General features: G+C 47.2%; 1 protein-coding gene across 1 annotated transcript in view; it reads left to right on the plus strand.

The window, feature by feature from the left end:
- The first annotated feature begins 4,865 nt into the window (after positions 1–4,865).
- Phc2 (polyhomeotic homolog 2) overlaps positions 4,866–22,177 on the plus strand; it is a 100,197-nt gene continuing 82,885 nt past the window's right edge. The window contains exon 1 of the mRNA XM_052177426.1: positions 4,866–4,941. The gene's annotated coding sequence lies outside the window, so the exon portion shown is untranslated. The remainder of the gene's footprint in view (positions 4,942–22,177) is intronic.

The following is a 22,177-nucleotide window of genomic DNA, read 5'->3' on the forward strand; positions in this document are numbered from 1 at the left end:
TTTAATAATTCGGATTTGTCAGAGAACTAGATATTTGGGTCCAGAGTGAGAGGCAGCCTTCTTAGCTGGCATCAGTAGAGCTCAGGATTAGGGTCTGGGATCTTTTGTTCCGCTCCTAGCCATGTTCAGACTTACTGTGACACCCTAGATCTTCATACCCAGGATCCTTACTTTCCCTGGTAGAGTTTGATTGGCATCTGGGGAGTGAATAAACGAATTTCTGCGGGTGCTCTGATGTGCTTCAGGAGTCTATGACATGTAGACCTTTATGGAGAAAAAATGAAGTTGGCCAAGAAGGAAAGGCTGGTCCTATTCCGGAGGGACCCTAGTCACATTCCTTATTGCTGCTGCCGTGAACACAGACCTTTCTTTTGCCATCCTCTTTCTTTGTCTTCATTCTTTTCCTTTCTTCGCTCCCTCCCTCCTCGTCTTCTTCACAGCTTGTTCCAAACATGCTATGGAGGGTCAAATTGCATCTCCAAAACAAAGTTATAGCCCAGTGCCTGTGAATGAGACCTTCTTCTATCATCTAGTTGCAACAGGGCTACACTGTATCAGGGTGACTTGAGGAAATACAGAGAGATACAGAGAGAGAACACCATGAGAAAACAGAACCAGACATTGGACTGAGGTACCACAGGCCAAGGAATGTCAGAAGTTGCTGGCTGTCATACATAGGAAACTAGAAAAGAGATTCAGGACAGATGTCTCACTGAGCATCCAGATTAAGACACTAGGATTTCAGATTGTGCGATCCTGAATTGTGAGAAAATACATCTATATTGGTTTAAGTCATCCGATCTATGGTATCTCATTACAGTTGGAAGCTAAAGCTCCTGTGGAAATCACCCTTCTGATGCTTTTTAATAGAGTCCCTAGAGGGCTCCAGCAGGACCCCAACATCTCCCAGAATATGTGCTAAAGAAGACTCATCTTTGGATACATGGCAGACTTCTGAACTCTAAAAGCTGGATCCCCCACAACAAAAAAGGGAGCCCTCCCTTCCTCATGCCTGTTTAGCAGGCAGAGGGTGTCAGCGGGTGAGAAGCCTTCCTCCTGGGACAACCCAAGGTAAGCACTTTCCATCACCGAACAAGAAAGAATGTAAACCCCAAACCAGCTCTCATCTCAAAGAGAGTAAGAGTTTATTCTGGAACCAAATGTAAGAGATCCTAATCCATGGACATGGATTGGTGTTTTCCAAAGTACTATGATCTACCGTGGATGTGGTTACATGACATTTTAATAGTTACAGAATGACGAAAACCACAAATCAAAGCGTGTACCAAACACCCTGGGGAGGTGGGCGTGGGTACAGCAAAGTGGGAGGATTTCTGCTGTAGGTTTCAGATGCTATCTATCAGATGCTATTCTTAGCGTTTGGAGTAGTGAGAGGTAAAGGTCTGCAATGAGTACATTGTAAAGTTGTGAGCATCACAAGGATGTGAGATCAGACACAGATGTGGGCAATGAGTGCCTTTCAAGCAGACTGACTAAGAGACTCAAAATAGCCCGGGATAATTTGGCTCCGACCTGCAATGTGTTAACTTTCCTTGCTCTCAGGATTGATTTAGTCACTGGGCTTTGTTGACCCCTTAATACAAGTGCATCCATCTTTTCCCTCTCTTGCCTTCCTCTTCCTCATCCTTCTCCTTGAACCTTTGGTTCATAAGAATGACATCTTCATCCTTTTCCACTCATTCTGTAAATGCGCTTGTACAGATGGAGTGCTCCTTAACCTGAGCACTGGTGGGTGCTGGTGAGAGTGGGCAGATGGATGGAGGGCTCTCTCTCTCTCTCTCTCTCTCTCTCTCTCTCACACACACACACACACACACACACACACAACTCCTGTCAGCTGGAGTTGGAAGCCAGAGAGCAGAATGATGGGTTCTTAGGATGAACTTGGGAATCTGATAGTCTTGGCAGGACTCTCAATTAGCCACAGACAGCCATGGAGATCTTGGACAAGCTACTGTCTCTCCCCCGTCCCTTGGCCCAGCTTGAGGATTAAAAGAATGATGTGTGTAACAGAAAGGCCCAAGGTAAGTCCTCCATGATCTCTAGCTATGTTTCATGCCTGAAGAGCTAAGCTAAAGAGGAGGAAGATGTAGGTGGACTGGAGCCTCTGTATTGTACAGGCCTTCATCATCTCCTGCCAGACCCCATCGGGCTCAGGAAGGCTCCAGGGAAGTTAACCTCCCTTCACAAATCTAGGCTCTGAGGCTCAGATGTGTAAAATACATGTTCTGGTTCATACATAGCACAAGGAGTGTGGCAGATCCGAGGTGCAAACTGAAGCTCTCTAGCATGGGGTCTTCATTTTCTGGGAATCCTTTATTCTCATTTTAGAGGGGACTGGGGCCAACATGAGCTGGAGAGAGGGCCTGAGGTCGGCTGTTTAAGGCTACATTTACTGGACTAAAGTGTTTTTGTCCAGTTATCTAATGCATCAGCAGTGCTTACTGGAGGGTGTTCTGCTGTCTCTCTTAGTAATTCATTTAATCCCAGCAAGAACCTGTGACAGTGACCACTCTCAGTCCCATTTTACAGATGAGAAAGTTGAGGTGCTAAGGGTTTAAGGAACGTTCCCACAGTCACACTGACACTCATGTGGAGGAAGTGGGATTCACATCAGGTTCCAGGAACACTGCCATTAACCATTGTTCTATACTGTGGTGTCTTTAGGGGGGAAGGGGCAGGGGAGTCAGGGGTAACAGCTCCTACACATAGTAGGAGGACAGGTTTAACACCTACAACCACATGCCACCCTTTGGTGCTATTGCTGTTGTGTAGCAGCGTGAGTCGGTTTGGTCTTCTAGGGAGAAGAGCAGGCCAGAGGCTGTTAGGCCCTGAGGCTGCCTGTGTCAACAACGCCCAGTCCCTAGCCCACTTCCTGAACACTCCTTGTGCCTGGGCTTTGAGACCCTTTGAGCACAAAGAGCTCATTTCCTGTGGCCAGGAAAGACGGCACCAGTTCCTGAGGACAGCTCATCTCCCTCATTAAGGCCCTCATAAAACTGTTCCAAGGGCCCTGACTAATGGCTAGCTCTCTCGCTGCCTATGCTCCTCTTGCACAAGGAGCCACTCCGGTAATTTGGTGCTAGGAGATGTGCAGGAGAGACCAGGTCCTTTGAGCCCAGGAATTATTTATGGTCCCTGGAAAAGAGAATGTCATTTGCAGAGATAACAAGCCTCCACCAGCACAACAGGCTGTTTAATGTGCCACAGGAGATGACGGGAAACTTCTGTGTCCCACTGCCAGGAAGGGAGGAGAGAGCTGAGCGCATGGGTTGTCTATCTGGTGGGAGATCCTGGGCCAGATGTGGAAAGACCATAGCTAGCAAGGATGGAGTCTTACCCACTGGGCCAGGCCTGCATTGCATGCCTTTTAGACGTTAATTCTTTAATGATCCCAACATTCCTATCCTGTCTGATTGGTGAAGAAACTGAGGCACAAGCAGGTTATAGAACTTGCCCTAGACCACACAGCTGATGAATGGCCAAGCAGGATGGTAACCCAGGCAGGTTTGCCTCTGTGTCTTCTGTGCTCTTAAGTCACAGTTTAGAAGGAAATTGGATTTTAAATCAGTCTGCTGAGAAGAAATGTTCATGTATTTTAAATGATCTTAAAGTGTCTGGATAGTTCATTTAAACCACGGGGCCTAATCCAGTAATTTATCCATGCTACATTAAAATCAGTGAGCCACTGAGGTAAGCAAGCCCATATGGAAGTGTTTGCGTCTTTAGGTGAATTACCAGATGAACAGAGATGAAGCAGAGGGACAGAATTCTAGAGCCCCCTACCAACTGGGTGACTTTATGTTTTGTGACTTCAACATATGCCACTTGTCACGGAATATATTTCAATCTTGAGTGACAGTTCTCTAAGGGAAGGTGTTCTTAGGCCTAAACCTAAGTTAAACGAACCCTGTACAATGAGGTGCCATTAGAATATAGCTTTGGAGTCAGATAAGCCAGGATTGGAATCTAAATGTTCGAAGTACTGGAGGTATAAGTATGGAAAATTTCCTTGCTCTGCTTCAAAGGTTCCGTGTCTGGACCAGTACAGTGGCCATAGCAATAGTGCAATTAAGGATGGATGTAAAACTTTTGATAGTTTAAGCATTCATAGATCGAGTGATTAACCGTAGACTCCTAATAGCTGTTTGGCCAAGGCCTTGTCTGTAATATGGGTACCGGACTTGTGCCTCAGAAGGCCATTGTGGGGCAGTACAAAGGTGCCCCACTGGTGAAGGTTCTTTAGACTGTTAGTATAGTCTTTTTCCTCAATTCTGGAATTGTGAAGAATGCAGAGGAGCTCTGGGCCTGATGTTCTCACATTTCCACTTTTCAATGTGTGTGGTGGTTGTGTGACTTAGGGTGTGTGGCCGAGTCTCTCTGAACATAAACTTGCCCCAGTATCAAATTAAGTTTATGATATGTACTTCCTAAGGCTATCAGAGAGTTAGCTGCAGAAAAGTGTTAGGCACGTGGTTTAAGTGTTCAGAGCATTTCCGGAATCTGAATTTCCCTGGCTAGGCCACTCTGAGGTGCTCTCCATATGCATAATAGGAAAAGTATACCGGGGTCCTGGTGCGGAGTTTAGGTAGAGGAGGCGTTCCCGGGAGACGCAAGGCTCCAGAGCCTCCCCCTCCCCTCCTCCGCCCGCCCCTCCGTTGCCATGGCTACCGGTTCAGGCCTGGAGCAGCACCAAGGCGTGTTCAATTCAATCTCCGCCTTTCCCGAGTGACTATTGGCTGGATTGGGCACGTGACACTCTCCGGTATGCTAATACATGGTAATCGCCCCCAGGCCCCACCTCCGCGGGCTACGGCGGGGCAGCCAGCAGGGTGCGCGGCGGAGAGCCGAGGGGGCGGGCTGAGGGGCGGCCCCGGGAGAGCGCGGCCAGGTGGAGGAGGAGCGCGGAGGCCACCGCAGGTAACGGGCGGGCGCGTGCGCGCTGGGGCCGGCTGGCGGCGGCGGGGCGGCGCGCGGGGGACACCCGGCGCGGCGCGGCGGGTTTAACCCTTTGGGCACCCAGCTGTCACGGTGCGGCGAGAGGGCCCAGCCACGCGAGGCTGGGCAGCGCGGTGGACACCGGTTCACCGCCGACGCGGACCCGGCCGCGATGAGGACCGCGGCGATCTCAGGGGTCCAGGGCTTGCGAGAGGCCGTAGGAGAGCCGCTGAAGTCCCTGCAGTCGCGCGATCTCGGGGGCGCGTGGCCTTCTTACGTGGACAGGCCCGCCCCTGCGGCCCGTGTCCTCTCGGGGACCGTGGAGACACCGGGGTCCGGCCTCCCCACCGCGCGCCTGCTCTGCCGAGGCCTGACAGCCCAGCTACAGGCACTTTTGATCCCGAGTTAAGCCTGGTGGGGGTTGCTGGGGATCGAAGGCGAGATCGAGATGGTGCGTTGGGGAGCAAACTGTGGTTGTTGTTACTGGAAGAAAAAAAAGAGCGCTCTCATTAAGCAAAGCAGGTCCCACGGTAGAGAAGGAGCGGTGCCCAAGGCAGGCACTTCTCCCCTATTTTCTGACCTGACAACCGTGGGGAACAGACCCTAGACACCAGAGTACGTTGTCATGTCCAGAGGAAGCTCCTGTTTTGCTTGAGTTTTTGGCGAATTTCTTTTAATGGCTAGGTTTAAATCAACTTCCTCCTCCATCTCCGTGCCTAGGTCTGCTACAGAAATGTTGTCTTCTAATTACCCCTTCCCCCAATTCACTAAGACTGGTGGCCACATTAGGTTCGCAGTGTAATTTAGCTTTTGCCACAATAAAAATGCTAGCGAGGAGATGTGCTGCTAATATCAAGCCTGCCCCAGGAGGTTTAGTGTGAAGGGGAAATGCTCCCGTCTCCAGGGTATGGAAGAGCAGACTAATGTGCTGCTGAGGATGGAGCTTACTTTATGAGTCTCAAATTCGTTTGTTCACAAGGGGAAACTGCTTTCACATGAAAAGTCCCAGCGACCAAACCAAGGTTTGCAAATGAAGTGGGAATTGTACTTGCAGGCTGTGTATTTATCAACACAACAACAAACACTTGGTATAAACCAGGCACCCTGTTGTGTCTAGAGGATGCTATACTGACTAAGATAATTAGCCCTTGTCCTCAGAGAGGTGGTGGAAGAGACAAAGTGTTAGCCAAAGTGATAGCAGAACAGATCGGGATGCAAGAACCAGGTCTGTTAAATGTATCCAACGTCAGAGAAGGCGTCCCAGCTTCCTGGAGAATATACTTCAGCAAAGTGTTGAAGGACAAATAGGAGTTTGTTGCAAAGATTAGAGAGGACATCCAAACAGAAGGCTCAGTGAGTGCTGTGACTAAGGAAAAATTCTCTCCCGTGAAGTGCTCACCCCCCTTCTTTTTATTTGGGCTTTATATTGCAATCCTGCCTCTTTACTGTGTGACTTTTTAAAAGCTGGCTTACATGTCTCATGTCATGATTTCCCAGTGGTATTTCCCGTGCATTCCACCTTGTGAGCTTTTGTGAACCTCACTCTTGGTCTTTGTCACCCGAGAAAAGGCTCAACAAGCGGAAGCAGAAAGGAGTGGTTTCAAGAGCTCCAAGGTAGAGAGCCCGACCCTGGGCACAGGGCTTGGCACCACGGCAGTGCCAAATAGCTGCCAGGGAAGCCTGGAAATGTCAAACCTGAGAATCCCAGAGAAATAAGATCAGAAGCTAGAAGGTGAATGAAGAAAAGATTGCAGGCGGGGCAGTGGTGGCCCACACCTTTAGTCCCAGCACTTGGGAGGCAGAGGCAGGTGGATCTCTGAGTTCGAAGTCAGTCTGGTCTACAGAGTGAGTTCCAGAATAGCCAGGGCTACACAGAGAAACCCTGTCTCGAAAAAAGAAAGAAAGGAAGGAAGAAAGAAAGAAAGGGAAGGAAAGGGAAGGAAAGGATGGAAAGGAAGGATGGAAAGAAAAGGAAGGCAGGAAGGAAGGAAGAAAGGAAGGCGGGAATTCCAGCCAGGGAGGTTGCACACAAGCCTGTCAGCCTAACACTTGAGCAACCGAGTGAGGCAGGAGAATCGCAAGTTCTAAGCCAGCCTGAGCTACATATAGAGTTCTAGATGAATCTGAACAACATTATAAATCATGCAAATGGGCCAGAACCTGATGTTAATGGTGCCAGCCATGTCCAACAGCAGTGAGTCTGACAGCTTCAAACGTCTGTGTAGAACAGGGCCAGTCTGTCTCTTGCGTGCACTGTTTCCTGGGTTGCCGCCTTTCTGTCCTTTCTCCTTCCTTTCTGTTGTCCTTTCCTCCCCTTGGTCCCAGCTCCACCTGTGATCCACTTCTGTAATTTCTCAAACTGAGATCCCAACTATCAGAGCAGAGAAATCACACCCTCCTCCTTGTCCCCATGTCCAGAACTGCAACTGTTGCTTCGCCCACCCCCAGCTAGCCAGCCTGTTTTTACTTCCCGGTCATTATGAAACAGCGAGGATGGGCCCAGACCTGTAAGGTGGATCTCAGCCCCAGAACTCAATATGTGTTTGAGTCAGATAAAGGCCCTTTAGCTTCACTTAACCCCAAATTTCCTTTGTGTATTGGGCAAGGGTATGTATATACAGTGTGTGTGTGTGTGTGTGTGCGCATATGTGATGTGTATGCTCATATGTGTATGGTGTGTGTATGTGTGTGTGTGTATGCACATGCCACAGCATACATGGAGGTCAGAGGGCCACCTCAGCTGTCGATCCTCAACTTCCACCTTTTTGAGACAAGATCTCTTTGTTGCTGCTGCACTGTGTGGGCCAGGCTGGCCAACCTGTGAGCTTCTGGGAATTCTCCTGTCTCCACTTTTTGTCCTGCTGCTACAGCACTGAGGTTGTTAACGCTGGGACCCTCATTTGCATGACAAGTACTTTACCCACTGATCCATCTAGCACCCCCAAATTTCCTTTGAGAATGAATGTTGGTGAGTTTTTGATGTCAAAGATTAAGACAAGGAAAGGAGGTGGTTTTGAATGTGCTCTGGCAGAGCAGACAAGTCTCTCGGTGCTGTGAACTGTGATTTAGCATTTGAACAACCATCTCAGTCAACATAGTCATACATAGTTTGTGTACAAACACTGCGTGGCATTTGTGCTTTGGTGGGGACAGGAAATGAGGAAGGTGATATGTGGGCTGGGATATTCTCAGCTTAGAAGGGTCCAGATCCTAGTTCTGTTGTTACTGGTCACATGACTTAGGGTAAACTCCTTGTCTTTGGTTTCTACTGACTTCATATACTTGTGTGAAGTAAATGGATTTCAAATGTAAGTCAGTTCAGCACCTCTTTGAGCTGTAAAGAATTACATTGATTAAGAAAGGAAAACGTCTGGTACTGTGATTCCCAAGGAAGAATTGTTCAGGGCCATGGGAGGACCAGGTAGGTGTGTTCACAGATGCCTGTAATCCCAACTCTTGGGAGGCAGAGGTAGGAGGATTAGGAGTTCAAGGTCATCCCTTAGTTAGGTAGTGACTTTGAGGCTAGCTTGGACTACATGGGCCCCCTCTTAAAACACAAAACAAGGGTAGAGAGATGGCTTAGTGGATAAAAGCTTTTGCCATGCAAGCCTGACAGACTACTGGACCTCACTAAGGGCTTCATGCAGAAGCATCATGCCTGTAATCCCCTCCTTCCCTCTATGGAGGAGGGAGGAAGAACCTGGAGAATGGGTTGGAAAGTTATGGGCTAGCCTGGAGTACAGCTGTGCAGAGGAGATAAGAACTCACACCTCAACAAGGTGGAAGATAAGAAACAAGTCCCTAAAGTTGTCAACAACAGCAACAAAAACAGCAGTAACAACAACAACAATAGCATTAAACAACAGTGGAAGCTAGATCAACTCAGAGCCATGCTAGATTCTTCTGGAAGGACAATGGGAAGACATTCCCAGACAGAAAACACTGGGCTCATAAAATGTGAGGCTGGAATAGTTTGAGAGTTTTCAGGGGTCAGCTGACAGGGCTAACCAGTCCAACAAGATCAAGCTCAAGTAGACAGGCCATACGAGGCATGGCAGGGCAATCTGAAGAGTTATGATTTTATCCTACAGACGGGAAGTTGGAAGATCTGGGGTTAGGTAAGTGTGGTGTCATGAAGTAATGTTTGAGAAGATTCTCAGCGCTAGGATAGAGACTGGAGTTTGCTAGGGAGAGAATGGACAACACAGTCAGCTAACAAATTACTCAAACAGGGCAGCTGTGAGAGGGTTTGGGTGACTGGAAGAAAATCAGAGGTGAGTCCAGTCCGTAAGAAACAAGACTGTATTTGGATCTGAATGACGAGGACAAGAGAGCGCTGGTATAGTCTCTGCTGTGGTGAAGAGTTTGCAAAAATGAGACAGACCACACGGAACACTGGTTTGGGGGGGAAGAGAAAGTGAACACTGGAAGTGATACTAGAATTCTCAGGCGACAAGCCCTATGCTTGGGAGTAGGTGGTGACTGGTGTTCCAAAGAGAAAGATCTGGCATCCGGACATGCTCTAATATGGAGAATTTAACAGTGGAAGGCGGGAGGTTGGCCGAATTCACCTGTGGTAACAACGTAAAAATACCAGGGTAGAGATCTGAAGATGGAGGCCGGAGATTGCCTCCCTTAGGAAGCTGGTGACAGCAGACGGAGTCAGCATGGCAGAGAACAAGGAGTTTCCGAGAAGCAAAAGCGCTGTTCGACTCATTCATGTGACACAGGCATCCTACCCACCATCACGTGTGGTGTCTCTGATGGACTCAGGGCCAACTGACTCAGATCGAGGGACAGCCAAGCCAGACACTGCTGCAGGCCTGTGGGGGTGGCACAGGGGTCCTGGAGGTCTACCTTGGTCTCAACTCCATGCTGTTGCCACGGGCATGCAGTATCACACAAGTCAAGAGGAGAAAGGGGTTGAGGTGGGAAGGAGTCTGCAGTGTGAAAGTGTACAGGGCTTGTGAGGAATGTCTTATCTAATAATCAGGAGGCCATTCATAAGTCTTTAAATGATAGCATCACCTTAGTGGGGAATGGGGCACAGGAACACTAAGGGGTCAGATAAAAAGAGGAGCTTAGTGCAAATTAGAAATGACAGCAGTGCAGTTTATCCGTATGTGCTTGCCACTGAAGACAAAGGGAAGCAGAGTCGACCAAAAGTAGCAGTGCGCATGCACTTGTGTGTGCCAAGGCAGGCGCATGTGTGTGTTCATACATGTGGAGGCTAGAGATACTTCCAATCTTGGCTTTTTTATTGTTACTGTTTCTTGGTGTTGAGACAGGGTATCTTGCTGGCCTAAAACCCACTGATCCAGGCAGGGGGGGCTGGATCCCAGCAAGGCCCAGGTCCACCTATGTCCACCTGTCCAGCTCGGGGATTACAAGAGCACATTGCCACACTGGCTTAACCCGGGTTCTGTGGCTGGAGCTCAGGGCTTCGTGTTTGCATGGCAAGAATATTTGTTCCCTGCTGAGTCAGCTCTCCGGCCCGCAGCGATCTACTTCCTGAACTTTTAAAATTGCTCCTTGTACATCGTTTTAAGCAGGGACCATAGAGTGACTGGTTATTGAGAGCTTGCTGCATACTGGGCGTCCTGTGCTTTATCCCATCAAGTTCCTCACAATGCTGGAAGGTGTCACCTTAACATTAGCAAATGTGCATCAGGGACAGTGTCGGAGCCAGCTGTGACTCAGCTCTTACCCACGACCATGCTGGCTGTACTGTTTTTGAAAGCAGGACTGGTTTCTGAGAAGGCAGCCTACATCCTGATGTCCAAATGTCCTGATGTCCTGATGTACTATGTTGCCAGGCAGTGGTGGTACACGTTTTTGATCCTAGCACTTGGGAGGCAGAGGCAGGCGGATTTTTCCGAGTTCGAGGCCAGCCTAGTCTACAGAGTGAGTTTCAGGACAGCCAGGGCTACACAGAGAAACCCTGTCTAAAAAAAAAAAAAAAGAAGGACCCTATGTTTGGCTCACTGCCTGGTGGAACTTAATTGTAGGGATAGGGTATGCTCGCCCGCTCTGGGGCTCCTGGGTGGAGGTCAAAGGGCAGACAGCCTGTGGTGTTGGTCTCTGCCCTCCACAGTGTTTGTGTTTGAATAGCTGACGTGTGAGCTTCCGGGGAATCCACATCCCTGGTTAGGAATGCTGGGATTACACTCATGTACCACCATGTCGAGCTTTATGTGGTTCGCAGGGATTTGAACTTGGGTCTCTGTGCTCGCACAGCAAGCGAGCTTGCCATCTCCTTGACCCTTGAAATCGTTCTAATTTTTAACAAGATGACCTGAATGTTCATTCCTCATGGGATAGGTCTCATAGACTCGGTTTTGGCTGAAGATATCAGCAGGGTACCCTCCTTCCCTCCCCGCCTCCAACAGAAAGGTATTTTGTTTTTTGCTTTTGTTTTTTCCTTCTGTAGCCTGTATTTTGGGGAGATGGTTTGGTGGCCCAAATATTTTCCATTCGTTCTTCATATTGCGAGGACTCTTTGGGTCTAGGCTGGTGGTTTAGAGGACAGCAGGGAAGTCTTTTGAATATTACGTTGGTAATGAAAGCATGAAAGGCTGGCCACTTAGGAAAGCTACCCATCATATGTTGAGGGGCTTACCGAATGGAGGTGAGGTTCTGAGGACACTAAGCAGGAGTTCACTTCTGTCCCCCTCACTGTGGTCAGTTATAAGCCATTTATTTGTGGGAGGCCGAAAGACTTTGTCCATCTATTGAGAAAGAAATGAGCTGAACCGGTGTGCTGTGACTTGTCTGCCCCATCTGGACAGGCAGTGCCCCTCAAACCACAGGCTGGACCACAGGCCACAGCTGTCTGCACAGCTCATGTCACGCCCTTGCCTTTGCTCCCCGCTCTGGTCATCTACACACAGGATGGTGAAAATGGGGACAGTTCTCTCTTCACGCCCTTTCCCCTTTTGGGATCCACTCATGGTCAGTCAATACTGACAGCGAGGTAAGTTTTCGTGTTTATGGTTATTGCTGTCTCAAAACCAGTTTTCGTCCTCCTGTCTCTCCCACTCCTCTGTAATGATTTAACCAAGTCCTGACTATATCCTGGTATAGCTTGGGACTAACTGACCCATTGGTCAAGTCCTCCCAGCCTTGTGGAGGAAGGCAGACAAGGCTGTGATGGCGCTCCGCCTCCTTCCGTTGTCTGCTTTCTCCTCGTGTGTGTTCCTGTTCCTCATTCCCAACACAGCCGAGTAAGTCTAAGAATGTGTACGGGTGGGAACATGAAAAGATTTTTGGGTGCACTGTAATCTATAGCATATGTCTTGAAACAAGCCTTTCAGGGTTAAACCTTCCACAGGCTCCCTCTGGGCATGTGGCTGTCTGTTGTCCTCTGACCCACCTGTCTAGACCCAATGTGCATGAGGATGAAATGGAGTATGGTTGGGCACCATAGCTCACGGGAGCAGCGGGGTGGTAGGGTGCGTCAGGTCATGGGTACCTGCTGCTGTGGGACATCCCTCTCGCTCCTCCCACGTGTGCTTCTGGCCATGAGCTTCTCCTTATCTGTTAAGAGTCATCTCCACTGTCATCCCAGAGCCTTTTCTAGCTTGCCTTCCTGTCACCTTGCCTTCCTCTCCTGTCACCTTAATACTGGCTACACTACTGTAATTCCTGGGGACTGTATGACTCTGTTCCTAGCACTATTCCTTGAATATAATAGTTGATTAATAAATGGCTGTTGGTTGAACCAACCATATACTTTCACTATCTCTAAAACAAAGCAAAGCAAAACAAAACAAAACAAAAAAACAAAACTGCAAATTACCCAGACTTGTGCCCTGTATAAGTAGATTCTTCGTTCCCCCTGCTATGGGCTCATGTGTCACTGATAGTAAAGGAAGAAATTGTAAAGAAACCATACCTATGCAGAGCGTGCATGACTTGGCCAACTTACCTGCTCTGGTGAGGATGCTTAACCCTGTTGCCGCCCGTCGGTCCCTGGGCCATCCCTACTCTAAAGCCAGCTCTGGCCTCATAAAGAACCACATGTATCAATATTGTTGATGGCAGGGCTGTTTCTGACTTACTGCGGCATTGCCAGCACCAAGCTCTTTGATAAATACTTGGCAGATGAACGAACTGAACTCCCTTGTTGGTAACACATGTCCCAAGCCCGCCATCCTTGTCCTGAAGCACTGTCACCCAGGACCTCTGTTTTGCATTGTCATTCCATGGGACCCGGAGTTGTCATTTAGGCTTTTGACTCACCCCCTGCGTACTCAAAGCCAAGGTACCTCTCTGTCTCTTGATCATCATAACAACCCAATACTCCCCAGGAGAACACCCCTCCCACCATGTCTGTAGGAGAGTATTCCTTCCTCTTCCTGTAGCCAAAAACATCCAGAATCCGTGTGTTGTTCACATCCGGAATTGCATTAAAATTTCTAAAGGAAGTTAGCTGGAAAATACATTGGAAATATCAGGTCTGCGGATTGCAGCAATACAGGGAGCGCTCCGCTGTAGGATTCAGATGCTGTCTGATAGCGGCAGGAAGAAGGACAGGGAAATTATGGGGCAAGAAGCCCCTCAGCCTGGAGTCCCCTTAAAGCATCTTACCAGCTCGGGAGGAAGAATCCCAGCCCAGTTAGCCTCTGCGGTGGGGAATATGTTCTCATCATAGGGACAGACAGCCATGAGCCAGGCTGAAGGCCTGACTGTACATGGCCTCCCTCCCTCCCTCCCACACGTTCTGGGGCTCAGAAACAAGACTGTTCCGCATGTTTACAGTGAGGACACCAAGCTTCTTGCCTCTCGCTGAGGTTCTCTCAGAAGCCCTTTCAGGAACTTTCATGGGATCCCCTTCAGGTTCCTTGGCAACCAGTTACTGTAATAACTTCAAGCATCACAGAAGTAGCATCTGTAAGTACTGTAAAGGCAATGGATTATGGGAGCTGGAGACAACTCCATGGGTCAGAGTGCTTGTCCCTCCAGTACCGCATCACGCAGCTCACAAGCACCTGGAGGCCCAGTTCCTCTTCCGGTCTCCACAGGCACCAGCACACACATAGTGCACGTATAGACATATAAGCACAAACATACGCATTAAAAATAAAAATACAAGAGATAGTGAATTCTTAGAGATGCTCACATTAATGTTTCTGAGTGTGTCACTGCCTTTTCGAGTTTCAACCTCTGTTTCTCTGTCTCTGTCTCTGTCTCTCTCTCTCTGTGTCTCTTCCTCCCTCTCTCTGTCTTTATCCATTCATGTTTAACATCCATACCAAAATGTCTGATAAACCACAACTCTGCTTCAAAAAGAAAGGGCTGGCAGATCCGTTTGGTCAGATCCAAGGTCTGCAATGTGTTAGTCCGTGAGACTGACTGACTTGAAAGTTTCATCAAGTCACTGTGTGTTCATTTTTTATGCTAACCCAGAAATCAAAGGGAGGAGGGAAGTGGGTAAACATGGTGGCCAGGGGACTTTTCCTAACAGAAGTGTACACAGTGCAGAAGCTGTGGATGGGGTCTGCTGTTCCCAACCTTTCTCACTGGGGAAGGATGGGAGGGGAGGGGGGACCCGCAAGCACAGACCAGTGAGGTGAGCAGGGCGGGGCAGTTCTCCAGGACAATGATGTCTGCCACTCCTTCAGGGAACTATCTGGAAGTGAAGTTGCAATGAATCCATTTCTGACATTTGGTTTCTTTAACAATGATTTATTGGACACTTTGTCAAGAGGTCCATTGCATGGAGGAGGACGGGTGAGCTTGGAGCTGGCAATAGCCTGGAGGTGGGCGTTTATACCTAGATGTTTGTGAATATGGCCCTGTATTACTTTTCTGACTGTAAAGAGATCTGAGTTTACTTAAATACTTTGCATTTAAAAATATTGTTGCCAGGCAGTGGTGGCACATGCCTTTAATCCCAGCACTGGGAGGCAGAGGCAGGCAGATTTCTGAGTTCCAGGCCAGCCTCCTCTACAGAGTGAGTTCCAGGACAGCTAGGGCTACACAGAGAAACCCTGTCTCGAAAAAACAAAAAATAAAATAAAAATTATATATATATATATATATATATATAATAAAAATATATATATTGGTGCTGCTTTTATAGAAACAGTGCAACACTAGGCATAGTGGTGCATGCCTATGATTCCAATACTAGGCAGGAGGATTCTGAGTTTCAGGCCTCAGAATCCTGGGGGTCAGGGGAGATGGGTCTGGGAGATGGCTCAGCAGGTAAACGCACCTCACACCAAGCCTGACAACCTCATGTGTCTGAAATCCACAAGGTGTAAGGACAGAAGTGACTCCTGCAAGCTGCCCCCTGACCTCCATGTGTTCTATGACATGTGTGGGTCCACATACATACTCGTGCAGACTTATGCTGAATACATACATACATATATACACGCATACATAATTACAGAAATAAAGACATAAATGTGAAAAGAAATAAGTGGACAAGCACTGCAAACTTCTCTCCTGGCATTTCTTACCTTTGGTTCTCACCTAGGGAAAACCCCATACTGTCCTGTAAGACTGAGCCCCAAGGTAGACGTCCCTCCAGGGACAAAGTCATCTTGTACAAACACAGGACCAGCAAAAGACAAATCTGTCTCCATTGGGGCTAAGATCATAAAGCCCCTGTTTCTCACTCCTTTTCTCTTATGCTTTGTTCAAAAGAAATGTAATTTTTAAGCCCCTTTGTGCTTTAATGTAACGATGGTTTGCTAGTGAGTGGCATGTCACTGGCCTGTAGGGAGCAGGAGTGGAGGTCAGTAGGTCACTTAGGTTCCAGCTTTGCCTCTGCTGCCCAGATATGAGCCTCATTATTCCTCCCCTCCCCCTCTGTGCTCTGCTTTTCTTGTGTGTAGTGGGAGTACCCATAACCTACCTCAAAGGGTTAATGAGACGAGATGCTATAGTGCATTAATTCTCCACCCCTTCACACAGTTCCTCATGTTGTGCTGACCCCCAACCATTACATTATTTCATTACTACTCCATAACTGTAATTTTGCTACTGTAATGAACAGTAATGTAAATATCTGCTATGCAACCCCAGTAAGAGGGGTCACAACCCAGGGATGAGAACGGCTGGTGTGAGACACTTGCTACATAGTGAGCTCTGTGTAGGACTTACCTCTTGCTGTTTGCTACGACCTCGCACTAATCTGATCTGAAATGGAAAGGTTGAGAGGCACAGAGGTACAGCAACCTCCTTGAAGTTGTACAGTCTGGACAATTCTCATCCTTACCTGAGCACTGATGGTCTTTCATTCCAGTTAGCAAGCGGGAAAGAAAAGGAGAATTCAGGTAAACGGAAAGACTGTTTGATGAAGTATGTGAACTTCACTCTCTCAGAGGCAAGTTCAGGTTTTCACAAAAAATAGGAGATTTCCCTTGGGGTCAGGCCCATGGGATGAGACCCCCATGCTCAGGGTGGGTGTGTCCTCAGATAAAGCTCTAGTGCATGCAGCCTGCATACATCCAGGATGAATAGAAGTGGGCGTGGATTTGGGCCAGCACATTTCCCTGTTTGTGGATGGCAAGGTCATGGACCCCACCCCACCCCATCCACCTACCCCCCACTCCCTGCTAGATGCCATTTCTTTCATTATTTTATTAACAGTTCTGAAGTGTTGATAGTTAAGGTTTTGTGTATTGTATCATCCATGCCTGACTCTACTGTTTAGGAATAATGAAAGTGTAAACTTGGTCATCCCAACTTGGCCTGTGGCAATGTGTCCCACCCCCAAGAAAGAAGCAATTAGGCTTTTATTAAGTTTTACACCAAGTGTTTAATTTTTCACAGTTTTGCTGGCAACGATGGTTTTTCTCTTATAGAAAATGCTTAGAATAGAACCATTTTCTTGAGCCGTTTTGGTTTTTATGTGTGTGTGTGTGTGTGTGTGTGTGTGTGTGTGTGTATAAATTTGAAGTTTTCATACTTGAACCCAGCTAGATATTCTTAGTCCAATGAGGTTGGAAATCAGAATTAACCTGTGGCCTGTGAATGGATGCACTCACTCCCAGGTTGGGAGGCATGCCAGGCCCTGGCTTGTGGCTGGCTGTACCCAGGGAGGAGCAGCCCCCTAGCCGTGGCCTGGAGCTGTGAGGTCCTGCTTGCCAGGGGCACGAGCTGCCTTGAGTTTGAGCTTCTCTGTCTCGCCCTTGCTCCATCATGATTCAGTACATTCCCACCGAGAAGGAGGCTCTTGGCTCCCTTGAACCTTCCCTTCTGCCCCTGCGTCCTCTAAGCCTCCTCACCACACACGGGACTCTTGTCATCCCTACTTGTCATCTCTCATTCAGTTAGAAAGTCCAGTCTTACTTCCTGTTTCCCAAGGACATGCAGCGCAGAATTGCGGACACGTGCATTGCTCTCCCCCTTTTTCTGCAGTGCCTTGCCTCAGACATCACAGTCCCCAAAGGAATAACTTCCCTGCTCCTACCAAAAAAGAAGCCAAAGACAAGATGACCTTTGTAAGATGGGGCCGTGTGCAGAATGGCTTTTATTACATACTGATGACTGGGAGTACAATTTACTGAACATTTGCCTTGGGAATTAAGTTAAGTTCTTATTCCACACTTTCAGCAATTCTACAAGGGAAATGGGTTAAATTGTCACCATCAAATGTACTTGCTCCCAGTTTTCTTGACTCTGGGTAGTGGTCTTAGCTGTTTTAGGGCCAGAGAGATGGTTCTGTGGGTTTAAACTTCACTGTAAAAAACAAACAAACAAACAAACAAACAAAAACCTAAGAACCAGAGTTTGATCCCTGAAACCCATCTAAAGGTAGAAGAACAAAACTGACTCCACAAACCTGTACTCTGACCTCCACATGCACAAATGCCTGCACACATACACATTCTTAGAATAATAATAGTAACCACACACACACACACACACACACACTTGTGCATATACACATAGACACACACATAAAATTCAAGTTGCTTCAATACATTGGGGATATCCTGCTTGTGCTTCAGGTGAATATGACTGGACTATGGCTGCTGGGTACTAAGAAGTTTATTTTAAAGAGGGTCAAATATCCTTTACAGAAAAGTGTTACTTTGTAGTTGCCATGCAACACAATTTATCTGTACTTGTGTAGACTAGATAATGACCCCTCATATCTAGATTCCAAATCTCTGGAACCTACAAATGTTGCCTCAAAAGGAAAAGGCTCTTTGTTGATGTGATTAAGATAAAGATCTTGACCCAGGGAGAGTGTCTTGAACTGCCTGATCACAGACATCCTGGTAAGAGGGGGGGTCCAGCACGGAGGAGGCAGCCTGGGCTTAGAGACAGAGATTGGAATGATATGGCTGTGAGTCATGAGGAATGCTGGAAGACTCAGGGAACAGTCTTTCCTAGTTCCCCCTCAGGCAGTGCAGCCTTGCTGGCTGCTTTGATTTCATCCCAGCAAAACTAATGTTGTACTTCAGCTTCCAGAACTTTGAGGAGTTACATTGTGTTATTTCAGGTCACTAAAGTTGTAGCAATTTGTTGCAGTAGCTACAGAACGAACACAATGAGGACAGTAGCTGGCTTCATCATTCACTTTGAGGGCAAATATGTGAAGACAGCCACCAGCTGGCCCGTGGATGATTTCACTAGAAGTCTGTCATGCTTTCCCCATGCTAAGCTCTGGGTGAACATTAGCCATGCTTCTGCTTTATTCAAGTGTGTGGGTCTACTCACATGTGCACATATATATGTGGAGGACAGAGGTTATGTGCACATATATATGTGGAGGACAGAGGCCAACCTCAGGTGTCCTTCTTTAGGAAGTATCCATCTTGGTTTTGGAAAGATGGTCTCTTACTGTGACATGGGGCTCACCTATGTGTCTGGCCAAGGAACCCAGGGATCTGCATGTCTCTGACTATGTACTAGTATGGGTGCCGTCCTTGGAGGACAGGAGCAGTGTGACAGTGTCTGCAAGCTTCCTATCCATCTGCCTCTGCGTGCTGTAGTTCTGTCTGTCCTTGTATTCCTTGTGAAGGATCCTTCATCTCTAATACCTCCACAAGTATTCTCTGTGGTTTTGGTTTCCAAGGGATTTAGGCATCACAGAATAAACAGATGGTTTCTCTCCCCTATCTTCTGGATGTATTCGTATAATATTGACGTTATATCTCTCCTGAATACTTAGTGGAATTCACAAGTAAAGTCATCTTGTCTTTCTGGGAAGATTTCACTCCAATTAATTTAATTTTTTTTTGATGTGTTGCTTGTTCTTTTGGTTTTGTTTTTTTGGAGATGGGGTTTCTCTGTGTAGCCCTGGCTATCCTGGAACTCACTCTGTAAACCAGGCTGGCTTCAAACTCCGAGATCTGCCTACCTCTGCTTCTTGAGTGCTGGGATTAAAGGAAGCGTGCTATCACACAAATTATCTTTAATAGATACAGTGTAGCCAGCATGGTGGCCCGTGCTTATAATCCTAGATACTTTGTACCAAAAAATAAATAAACAAAACTAAAGTTGAAAGGAGGGGGTGGGATAAAGAGAGGGATGATGGAGCTACTCGGCTTGTCTGTTCTTCTTGTGCGAGCTCTGATAGTTTGTGAGTTTCCAGAAAATGGTCCCTAGTGTCTCCTCATTGTCCTTTTGACATCTGTGAGAGCTGTCATCTCCGAGTTCACTCTTCACATCCCTCTGGCTAAGTTTTCCATTTTAATGGAACCGGCTTTTCCTTTCAGAGTTTTCCTGCCTTGTTTGTCTGACCCCCTTTCTTATTTCTCTCTTTGTGTTTTGTATCTCTTGGCTCTTTTCTTACTTAAAACAGAAGCTGAGCTTAAAGTTCAAGAACTTTCTTTCTGAAATGGGCATTTTAAGGCTATCAAACTTTTCTGTCTCTCTCCAGGGTTTTATATGTGACACTTTTTCATTTCGTTACATTCAAAATATTTTCTGCTTTCCCCTGTGATTTTTGTTCTTATTGACTCGTGAATTATTTTAAAACGCATTGTTTCTCAAATATCAGGGAGTTTCCTAATGGCTCTCTTACTGATTGTAAATGTCATTCTCTTGTGTAGTCCTTCAAAGTGTTTTTGTTTGTTTGGGGGACAGGATATCACTATGTAGCCCTGACTGGCCTTGAACTCACAGAAGCCTGAGTACTGGGATTAAAGGCATGCGTCACCAAGTCTGGCCTGTAAGATTTTCAGTAGTACAGTTATTATAAAGTTCATTTGTTCAGTATTCATATGTCTCAAAAGATCAATTTTACCCTCATTTTGAGGGATATTTCCTGAGTATAGAATTTGAGGCTGACTTTTAATTTGGTTTTGTTTTTCTTCTTCAGTTTTTTCTTTTTTTTTTTTTCTTCAGTTTCTTTAAAGATGTCTATTGACTGTCCACTGTGCAATGGTGTATAAAAAATCCTGGTTTTTGCTCCTATGTAATGTGTCCTTTTTTTCTGAGATTTTTCAGGATTGTTTTTGTCATCAGTTCACAGTTTGACTATGACATTCCTTGCAGTAATTTTTTTCCATGTATTCTGCTTAGCTGGACTTCTTGGGTCTGCAAATTCATGGCTTTAGTTGAATTTGGAAACTTTACTGTTTCTACTCCTTTCCACCCAGGGCTCTCCCTCCTGGAACTCTGATGTTAGGGACCTTAGGTCCCCAATAAGGCTGCTGATGGGCAGCTTGGGTCTCACCAGCCTTCTGTCTCTTTCCTGCTGGGTCATTCCCGATGCGGCTCCTAGTCTGTTGTTACTCTTTCCGGTTTACTTTTATCTTGGCTGTTCTTTCTAGTCACTGGAAGCTGGATTTGGGGTTGCCCTGTCTTCCCGCTCATGAGTCTTCTCCCTTGTGGCGTGCAGTTATTAATGTCACTTCCTGAACATGTGGGAGCAATTATTAACGCTGCTTCCTGAGCACGTGGGGTGCAGCTATTAATGTTGCTTTAATACCTCATCTGCCAGTTCTCCCACTCCTGGAGTCTCTCACCACCTTCTTTGTCTGCCTTCTCATTTTCTCTGGGTCCAACGAGCCTTTGTGAATTTAATCCTCCCATTGCTGACATTTTGCTCTATTCCTTTAATTCATTTTGAAATACAGACGAACTCAAGCTGCCCTGCCCTGTGTGAACAGGGGCTGCTCTGTCTACTACTTCCAGGTGGTCCGGAGTAGTTCTCCTGTGTGTCGGCATGCCCCTCAGAACTAAGCCAGACAATCCAGGGACACAAATCCAGGGTGCACAATTCCAGGGTGTGTTCCCTCTCATTTTCTCCCTCCCTCTCCCTGTCTCCCTCTCTTCTGCCTCCCCCTCCTCTCCCCTGTCTTCCTCTCCTCCCTCTTCTCTCCTCTCCCCCTCTCCTCTGTCTTCTGCTCCTCTCTCCTCCTTGCAGGTACTTGAACCGGTTTCCCTCCCAGATCTCCATCTTCTCCACCAAGGGGGCCGTCTGGATATCTGTTCCCTCCTCACACTATTCCTAGAAGTGCCCCAGGGAGCTCTCTAGAACATTCCAAGGTTCACTTTGTGTCTTTTTGCTCAGATATCACAAGCCTGTGTTGTCTATCCACTAATGTCTGACAAACAGTGTTTTCTGTCTTTTGTCCAGGCTTTAGTTTTTCATGGAGGAAGGATAAATCACATCCCTCCTCTTCTACCCTCTTGGTTAAAAATCTCTAATTTCCAAGAGGCCTTATATATTTTTAGATCTAGCATTCACAAGGTCCTGGGTTTGATACCCAGCACCTTGCAAACACACACACACACACACAAACACACACACACACACAGAGAGAGAGAGAGATAGAGAGAGAGAGGTGCACACATGTACACACACATACTACACTTCCACTTAAAGCATAGTTTTTGGATAATTCATGATGTATATATTTAGATGACCTTATATTTGATACATTAGATGAAGGGAGTGCATCCTCCCACAGCTTCTATCATATGGTCAGAGACTAAATCCTTGTTACAGATGTTCACGTGTTCAGACGAGGCTCATATGGACCTTACTCTGCCTCCCTGGGAGTCCATGATTGCCTGGAGCATGACCAGCTCCGGAGCCATCAACCCTGAAGCTGCCTCGCTCTATTTAAACTCTCTCAGTGTTTTGTCTTGGGCATCTCATTCTAATACAAACAAGGACTCATTGAGATAAAGGGTCTCAAGGATCACTGAGCTAGACTAAAGCCAGAGTGAGGCGCTCGTGCTCAAAGATGCCACTCCTTAGACTCGGCTGTTTCCAGGCTGCCAACATCTGACATCAGAA

Source organism: Apodemus sylvaticus, chromosome 3 (genome assembly GCF_947179515.1).
Source record: "Apodemus sylvaticus chromosome 3, mApoSyl1.1, whole genome shotgun sequence".
Taxonomy (NCBI): Eukaryota; Metazoa; Chordata; class Mammalia; order Rodentia; family Muridae; genus Apodemus; species Apodemus sylvaticus.